The sequence below is a fragment of the Pteropus medius genome, unplaced genomic scaffold (assembly GCF_902729225.1).
Source record: "Pteropus medius unplaced genomic scaffold, Ma_sr-lr_union100, whole genome shotgun sequence".
NCBI lineage: Eukaryota > Metazoa > Chordata > Mammalia > Chiroptera > Pteropodidae > Pteropus > Pteropus medius.
In genome coordinates this window covers 12,219,401-12,229,132 of record NW_024352787.1, presented here as the reverse complement: position 1 = coordinate 12,229,132, position 9,732 = coordinate 12,219,401, and the positions used below count along the sequence as shown (strand labels likewise).

Below are 9,732 nucleotides of genomic sequence, written 5' to 3'. Positions count from 1 at the left end.
CCCAGAGAGGCCCTGCCAGCGCAGCCACCGGCCGTGAGCAGTGGTGCCCCCTGCCGGCAGGGAACAGGGTCGGCCGCTCAGGAAGCAGGCGCCGCCCCCGAAGCTCTTGAGTAAAAGGGGCACGGTTCTTCCGAAGCCTCACTGGGGGCCTTGATGATGGCTCTTGGAGGTATTCCTCCTTCCACATCATAAATTCAATATGAATCATTTAAAGTTACAATGTAGATGCTATTTCAGATGTTCTGAGAGTGTGAGGGGGCTTGTTGACTACCTTTAATGTAATTTGATTGGGCTGTTTAGTTGGAGAATTTCCAATGTTATTATGTTTGGACTTCTCTTTTCAGGCTGATCAGATTCGGCTAGAGATGACCCTCCAATTTCCTGCATGGAGGGTGAAGATCTTGTTGTAAACGTTCTGGGAACTAAATAGAAGAAAAGGATTCAGCATCTAATATGCACTTTACCCAGTGCAAGACCAAAAAAACCTGCCCTTTGTCAAGGAAGAGGAACAGGAGTTACCTGGCAGCAAGAGGTATGTAGGTAGGGGACCCAGGGATTTGACAACTTCAAAACAAACATGGAAGGTGGGACCATAGAGACATAAACAAGAGGATGGGGTAGAAAGCTGCAACCTTTAGAGGAAATATAAACCATTCAGTGAGGAGAAAACTTTTTTTAAAAATTATATGTATAATCAATATCCTGAAATATGAGAAGCCATAAAACAATAACAGGATACTATTTAAAAAGAAGCATTCAGAGACTCTATTCCGTGTGTGTGTGTGTGTGTGTGTGTGTGTGGTATTAGCAGAAATAAAAGATTCAATAAAAGAGTTGGAAGATAAATGTCATGAAATATCCTAGGAGAAAAACAAGAGGACAAAGAAATGAAAAAATAGGAAAGAAAAGATAATAAATTAGAGGACCACTCCAGGGGGTCCAAAATCTGAAAAATAAGAATTTCAAAAGAAAAAACCAATAGGAGTTAGGGAAGGAGTGATCATCAACGAAATAATTCAAGAGAATTTTCCCAAACTAAGTCATCAGTTTCCAGATTGAAAGGGCCTACCGAGTGCCCTGTACAATGGGTAAAAGTTGACTGACCCCAAGGCTCATCATTGTGAAATTGCAGAACACTGAGGGCAAAAAGACAACCTAAATTTTCAGAGAAAAACGAAGGATCAAGGCTCAGCATATCTTTAAATTCATAATGAAAGCTAGAAGACATGGGAGCAATTCTATCAAATTACAAAAGGAAATTTGTTTCAAAATTTTAATTCTTTGCTTGATTACTAAACCCCAATCAAATGTAGCTAAAGAATAAAGGTATGTTCAGACATTCAAGATCTCAAAAAATTTCCCTTTCATGTACTTTTCCTTTCCCAGGAAGCTACTGGAGGTTGTACTCCACTAATCTGAAAAACTAAACAAAGGAAAAAGAAGACATGATGTTAGGTAGTTAGTCAGACATGAGTGACAAAGGGGAACAAAAGAATAAGGGCCCAGCTAGAGACAACCCAAAGAACACTCCAATGGTAGTACACTCCAGGTATGTACATGTGCACTAGGCAGAGTTATAGAGCAGCGAGGCGTCAATCAAAATGACCTCACTTGCCAATCACCTAGGAATGCCTTTGGAACCAACAATCACAGCCCAAATATAAGGCAGACATTCCCATGTCTGGGCTTTGTTTTTGTCCTTCTAGACTCCCCTCCTAGTGCTTTTCTGGGCTCCCCCTTTTGCCCCCTTTATGCCCTTCTGGGTTCTCTCTCTTTTTGGTGGCCTTTTGTGGCCTTTTTGCCCTTTTGTAGCCATTTTGGCCCCTTCGTGTTGGTTACAGTGCCAGGACCATGTGCCTCCTTGGTCCATACTTTGTCTCTCTCCATGGGCCTCCTTGGGGCATTCTTTGTCTTCTAAAATATATTTTTAGTAAAATTTTAATCTTTTTTTTTTAAATGCCTACAGCACCTGGTTTTCCAAGATGGTCCCCCATACAAGCACTAACGAAGCCCAACCCTGCTTAGCTTCCAAGATCAGACGAGATCAGGCACATTCAGGGTGGCATGGCCGTAGACTAAAACTTTAATCTCAATGACCTGTGATTCTTCACTGCATCATTTGAGGAAGAACCTAGAAAAATGCTAACTACACATCTGCACTGTCATTATCCCCCTCCCTTTCCCCTGCCATTGGAGTGACACTGATCATCGGCCCCAACGGTGACAGCTTTACATAATTATTTGACTCTAAAATTATTAAATATGTAAAACTCTGATAAAAAATAACATTAAAGAAGAAAAAAGATTGCTCTAAACTCAAATTTTTCCTTCCGAAGAATTTATTTTCTAGTAAAGAAATGGACATGAAAATAATTTAGGATTAAATACAGTAGGTTCAACAAAGGGAATGTTTTCAATGCTTGAGGGAGCACAGAAAACAACTGCAATCTGGGGAGTGAAGAGAGGCATCTAAGATGGACAGACTAGGCAACGATAAGGATGGAACAAGAGTTAGCTTGTGTGTGCTACGTACTTAGCATTCCATAGTGCTGTTGTGGAGGTAAAAGCAGGATCTCAAATATTATTATATAATAGACATCTTAGGATATAATCTTAATGTCAAAGAGAACATTAAATTGTTAAATGTTTATTAGAGTTAGAATGGGGGTGAGGCTTTCAACACTTCTGTATTATTTTAACTATAAAAGCCAATAAAGAGCTGCTATTTTGGAAAACAAAACTAGAAATGCATGTTTCACTTGGGCCTTGTCTAAGGAAGTTTAGGCCGAAATGCAAAAAGCATTAAGTTCTGACCATGGTCCCGACTAATGGCAAAAAAAAATGAACGTTTTTCCTCCCAACTCATTTATGAAGAGTTGGGCCACAATCTCAGAGAAAACACTTTTTAAAATATACAAAAATTAAAAGTTTGGGATTACATTTTTATTGCATGGCTATGGTAAAAGTATTTGCAGCTGCTGTCATTAAGACATTAACCTGTAAATTAACCATAACCCAAGGACATGTGATTATACATGCATTAGGAACAGAAAATGATCCAATGGTTCTGCTCACTGCCTTTGAGAGGAAACCACACTCTGTGGAGTTACCTCTTTTATCATAAACCTTCCTTTTGACTAACTTTGGCTGTGTGTTGAATTCTTTCTACGCCCTCCGCTAAAAGACCCTCTTCTCTCCGTGCAGGTCTTAGTCTCACCAGCTCCCCCTACCCCGCTCCCCCTCCCCACAGCTCAAGGAAATTTGCCCTGTCCTGCATCAGTATGAGGGTTGCTCAAAAAATTAAAAATAATTACCATATGATACAGCGATTGCACTTTTGGTTATATGCCTCCCAAAATTGAATGCAAGGTCCCTATGTGTATTTTAAAAAACAAGTCTAGCAGAAATATAAGGACTTAACATTGGTTTTTCAAGCAAAACATTAAACATGCAAAAGCTATTCGAGGCCGGGATTTGGTCAGTAAACATGTGCTACTTGAAGAGCATGGGAAGAGCAATGAATTTTATTTTTCTTCACATAGAGCACAAACTTGCTAAGATCAGGTTTCTTCAAGAACATCCTATTGGGGAGTTGTCAAGTATATAGCTTATATCGAAGAAGTGGTAAAATGGTGCCCAAGGATCCGTTGCATTTGAAGGAATTATATATAGAGAACAACATAGACCCTAAAGTGATTCTCTATTCATGTTTACTGCCTGGTAGACGGAAACAAAAAACGGCCATAACTATGTGGAAGAAACCCTCACTAGACTGCAACTAACATTCCTAAGGCAATCGTTGGGTTAGAAGTCGTCTAAGGAACTCTTTGTGCCTATAAAGTCATTTTTGGCTCTCGCCAAAGTCCAGGTGCAACAGCCTGGCAGCTCCCGAAGCGAACCCGCCACGGTGAGCTCCAACCTGCAGCCAGGAGGGCCAAGGGGCGCAAGCGCGATGCCTCCTGACGCGCCGCTCCTGGCCCGCGCGGCTGGAAGTGGGCGGGGCCGACGGCGCCAGGCGGGCTCCGCCTCGGGGGAGGGGCCGGCCGGCAGCGGCGCGTCGCTGCGCTGCGCTGCACGTGTGCGAAGCTGGCGGCGGGCTAGTCTACCCCAGCGCTGAGGGCCCCAAGATCCGACAAGGTTGCCTATGTCCAGCCGCTCTCGCAGCTGGCTCTTCCGAGTTACCCTCGTCGCCGCCGCCCACCTTCGCCCAAAGCAGCTTGCTCGCCCCCTCGCCATCTGGCCCGCGCCGCGCTCCCAGGCCCCGGGTAAGTGCGCGGCCTCCCCGCAGCCGCCCGGGCTCCGCCGCCAGCCCTCGGCCCGGGCCCCAGCCTTCTTCAGGCCCCGCCTGGAGGGGCTGTGCAGACTGGGAAGGCGTCCTAGCCGTGGTCTGAGCCCGCGGCGTCTCCATTACTGGTCGTACCCGTGGGAGCGCGGCTGGAGCCCCGCGGATCCTGCGTTTTGGTGGTAACAGCCCCGCCCCCTGCTCCCGGGCCGGTGGTCGGCGGGGCACCGCGCCCTCCCTCCTCCCCGCGGCGCTGTCAGGCGAAGGATTCCATTCCCACTGTTCTCTTTCTTTGCCTCAAACGCTCCCTAAACTCTTCTCCCTCCCGGAAGAGAAAACTGGCCTTTATCCCTAAACCTTTTACAGGTCCCATACATCGCTGGGCCAGCCTTATGCACAGACTAGCCCACGTGCTTCGTCGTGGTATCCATCCATCACTACTTATTGCAAGCTTGCTACGTGCAAGGCAGGCACTCAGGTGGCTGCTTGTTTTGTAGACGTTTCCCAGAGTAGGAGCGAACAGATTGGGGACCGGGAGTGTTTTCTCGAGCCCTCTGCAGGGTCAGTGTTTAACGAATGGATGAAGGAGGTGCTATGCATGTTGAAACTCATGCGCACGGAGTCCTTACCGCCAGCCCTGCACTGAGAAATTTAAAAGTACATCATCATTGCCTGGGTTTTAGCGCCTGCCAAGAAGTAGTATTTGGAGTTCAGTTTTTCAAATATTTGGTCCCGTTGTCAGACCACTTTTTTTTTTTCATTCCGAAAATATGGGATTATAAGGGCTTTTGTTTCAAGTCTCTAATCATCTGTGAGACAGGCATGCCCCCACTGGCCTGCGGATGCCTTGACAATGGAGGGATCTACTAAATATCCAGTGCACACTAATAGTGAAAAAGGGATGGGTAGGCAGTGATTTTGTTCAGCCACTAGGCAGGTAGCCAACACTCCGTATTAATTTAATATAACTCTTTTTGAACATATTTTTGATAGCTGGGACGATACAGATATTAATAAAACATAGTTTTTACCTCTAAGTAGGAAAGAGAAATTAAAATCCAACTGAGCTTACTGTTGACTAAATTTGCTCCAACCTCAGGATCTCAACACCTTGCCCCTGCTGCTTGGAACGCTCCTCACACATATCTTTTTATGTCTCCTTCTTGTTTCAAATCTTTGCTTAAAGGGCACCTCCTTAGAGAAGATTCACTAAAGAGCACCCTTCTGACTCTCATTTCTCTTACACTGTTTTTATTTGTAGCTTTATGCTTGCAAGTTTTTAATTTTATTCTACACTATATCCTTAAAATAAATATAAGCTAAATGAGGACAGGAAAATTTCTTTTTCCTCAATACGTAAAACAGTGCCAGACATATAAGAGGTGCTCAATAAATATTTGGGGAATTAATGAATGTAATGAACTTAATGATTTTTGCATGTTAGAGTGTAGTGTGTGCTCCACACTGAAGAAAGTGCCCTTTATGGTGAGTGCTAGAGGCATTACTGACAGTTTGCAGAGGATGGAGGATAGATACATTTAAAAGGTGGAAGTCATGGAGAATTTTGAAATATAGATAAGATTAAGACTAATATGGCTTTTTTTTAGATGTTGATTTTGCAGGAAATAATATTAAGGGACTGTCAATGATGCATTAAAATTTTGGAAATGCTAAATTTTATTTTTGTTGTGGGTGTAGAGGAAGCTATTGGTGAATCTGATATCTTAATGAAACAAATATTAAATACTATTAAAATTATAATACTCCTAATGTCATTAGGCTCATTTGGAATGTAAAAGAAACAAAATTTATTATTTTAGTATTCCCTCCAAAGAATTGTGTAGGACTTTATGGGTAGTATTAGTAGATTTCATGCTCTTCCCAGTCATAGACTCAAGCTTCTGGTCTGTAGAGATTTTGCTTGACATGTGAGATACTGTCATTACTATTATGGATAATGTATTTGTGCAGTGTAACATTTCTTTAAAATTTTTTAAAAATATCATTGAAAAAATTTCACAAAGCTGGTCTCTTTACCCCTCCCACCACTTTTTTTTTTTAAGCCAACCACTTTTTATAGCTTTGTGGTAGAATGCTTGAATATGTTATGTTCGGATTTTCCTGAATTTTCCTTAAGGAAATCTCATTGGGGCAGTGGTGTTTTATCTTTCTAATTGAATTCTTCTCACCCTCTTTCATGTTCATGGGATCCTCCCCTCACCCTTCTCTCTCATTTAGAAGTTATATTGCATTTCATTCTTATCTTTTATTTAGTTCCTGCTTATGAAAGGACACTAATTTGAGTTCTGCCTCTCGTAGTTCAGAAGTTTGCACACCTAACTGTTGTAGTATGTTCTCAGCTTCTAGGCCCACAGAACTTAGCAAAATATGTATTAAGTGATTTAACAAGAAAAAATCAGACAGTTGTCCACAAGAATCAAGAAAAGGTTGCCAAACAATACTAAAGGATCTGTTTATTTGGTGCTGTTAGCAGTACTTTGAGGGTCTCTTAAAACTAAATTGCATTTAAGGTGAAAACCATGTTTAATCATTAGCCCAGAAAACAAAAGAAGCATAAGCAGCTTTGTTTTTTCCCCCAGTTCTGCTGTGTAAAACCATCCGTAATAAATATTAATGACCAACAGTTGAATAGGAGCAGTTATTACAGACCTTTGACCAAGTCGTCATTTTTCAGTTTTACACAGAAATAAACTGAAGCTTAGGTTAAGTGATCTGCTTAGTGAATGACAAAACTTAGATCAGGCTTCAAGTTATGCCCCACAAACTCCCATTCACCAAGTAAGAGTTGAAATCTGTGGTTGATACTTCAGATCGATGGTCTGCTAATCATTCCAGGGATGTTAAGCATAACAGTGCTTTTCTAAACTTTCTAGAATTTCATTCACGAAACCACTGATGTAGCATAGGGGAAAGTAAGGAGTTGGGATGAGGCCATATTCTGATGCAGCTGACTGGTAGTTTGTGGTAACATTTCCTGAGGTAAAAGGTGCCGTTTGTGGTAATGATGAGATCAGTTTAGAGCATGTTGAATTTGAGCATTTGATTCTACTAGTAGGTACTAGTAGGTACTTCATCTCTAGGCCTCAATTTTTTAGTGCTAAGATGGAGATGATAATGACCCCTCTGTCATAGAGTTGAAGCGAAGTTTGAACGAGCTCACCACACGCTTTCATTGTTTAGCTGTCTTTACGATTGCCTTGGACTCCAAATAAACCAGGGAGTTGGAGAAGGTGGTCTTGGCTGAAAAACTCGGGAGTGAGAAGGGAACAAGACTGGAGAAGGAACCTAGAGAAACCCGAATTTAAGTGGCAGGCAGAGAACAAGGGGGAAAGAATATTTTGAGAGGCAAGAAATAAGCAAGGAGTAGGAGAGTTTCAAGGGAGGAAAGCAGTGAACCAAGTCCTCCTAGGAAAAGATGTCAAGTAGGGCCAGGCTTGAATGGCTGTGGTTTTGTCAAGAAAGCCAGTGCTGGCAGGGTGTTTATTTGATTCGCAGCAGTGTCTTGTGGCAGTACCAGGAGTAGTATCTGGCACAGGGGTGCATGGTGAGTGTGTGGAGGGGTAAAGTGTAGTGTTGAGGCATGAGTATTAGAGTAAGTGTGGATAGACTTCTCTTAAGAGGTTGCTGTGTTAAGGGAATGGTAATAATGAGTTGTTTGAATATGCTAGAGGGAGGTGTGTCTGTCAGAAGATCCCTGTTTTCTTTGTGAATGATAAATAGGACTGGAGGAGATGGTGCTCACTAGGGAGGGCCACTAGGTAGCGTGTAGGGCTGTTAGAGGAACTCCCTTGACCTGGAGAGGTTTTCTCCAGCAGCAGCCAGGAGCACAGACACAGACAGTGCAATTGGTACTTGGTTGAGCTTTAGCAAGGATCATGGCGCAAAAGGACTAGTGAGCAAGTGTGTTGAGTAATTGCTAAGAGTTGTTGAGGTTTGGGGCACTCAAAGTGGAAGAAGTGGTGTCTTGGGACTAGATATCTCTATGTTTGAAGAACAGGCGATGGGAGAGAAAGGAAGCAGTGGAACTGAAAAGGTCAGTGGTTTGATCAGAGTAGAGTAGCTTGTATATCTTTTTAGACTTTACACTTTTATTTTTTATTATAAAAATTCAAACATACAAAGTAGAATGATGAAATGACCTCCCCCTGTTTCCATCACCTGGTTTCAACCATTACCTATTCATGGCCAGTCTTGTTTCAAATCTACACCCACTCTGCTTCTATTCACCGTTAGCAAATTATTTTGAAGCAGATTCCAGACTTCATATCTTTTCAACTATAAATAGCTTTTTTTATATCTCTAAAACATAAAAATTCTTTTTTAAATGTAACCGCGGTAACATTCTTTTACCTTAAAAAGTTAACAATACCACCTGATGTCGTCAAATAGCTCAGTGTTTCAATATTCCTGATTGTCTCATAAATGCTTTTTTTAACTGTTGGATTGTTTAAGTCAGGATCTACCATTGCACTTCTTTGTAGGTTTATCTGTAGGTTTTGCCTTCCTTTTTTCCTTTACTTTTTATTAGTTGAAAGAATTGTGTCTTTGTCCTTGTAATTTCCCACATTCAGAATTTTGTTGATTGCATTCCATGGTCGTTTTTAACATCTGTCCCTGTATACCATCTAAATTAATAGAATTTCAATCAGTAAGGATACTTCATAAGTAATAGCATGTGCTTTCAGGGGCACACAATATCTGGTCATCTCTTTTCAGTGATGTTAGTGGCCATTGATGGTCATTGCCCAGGTCCACTATTTCATTAGGGATTTGCTACTTAGTGTGTCTTTGATCTCTATAGATGGGAAACCTTTCAGCTATTGATTACACCATGCCGGACTCTCTGGCATGTACAAAAGAAATTTTATCCTGTGCTCTCTTTGGCAGCACATTTACTAAAATTGGAATGATACAGAGAAGATTAGCATGGCCCCTGCACAAGGATGGCACGCAAATTTGTGATGCATTCCATATTTTTATGAGATTTTGTAAGAGTAGCAAATAAGATCAGACATCAAAAAAAAAATTAGAAGATGAGGGGGGAAAAGGGGACTGGCATTAATTTAGTTCCTCCTATGCTAGCCACTCTTGTTCATCATATCTTCACAGCTGTCCTATGAAGCACATATCATTTCCAATTTACACTTGAAGAACAGGGGTTTGGAGAAGTTCAATAATTTACCTGGACCAGTTACACAGCTAGAAAATGGTGGGGGGAACATACAATACTCAGGTGCCTGCCTGCAAGGATAGTGTAGATGAAGGGAAGTAAAATGGGAAGATATGGAATTAATAGAGTGAAAGGCACAGGAGTCAGAGCTCATGACCTTCAGATGAGTCTTAAAGGATAGGTGAGACCAAGGTGATTTGAGATAAGTGTAGAGGACCTTCCATTAGAAAGAGCGCATGAGCAGTCAGACTGGGATTGG

At 41.9% G+C, this 9,732-nt stretch overlaps 1 non-coding gene and 1 pseudogene across 1 annotated transcript; one reads left to right on the top strand and one right to left on the bottom strand.

The window, feature by feature from the left end:
• Positions 1–1,957: 1,957 nt before the first annotated feature.
• Positions 1,958–2,076, bottom strand: LOC120591922 (uncharacterized; annotated as a pseudogene).
• Positions 2,077–9,174: 7,098 nt separating this feature from the next.
• LOC120592063 (U6 spliceosomal RNA) lies at positions 9,175–9,281 on the top strand. Its single transcript, XR_005650033.1, has one exon. It is a non-coding gene; the product is annotated as a U6 spliceosomal RNA (small nuclear RNA).
• The last annotated feature ends 451 nt before the right edge of the window (positions 9,282–9,732 follow it).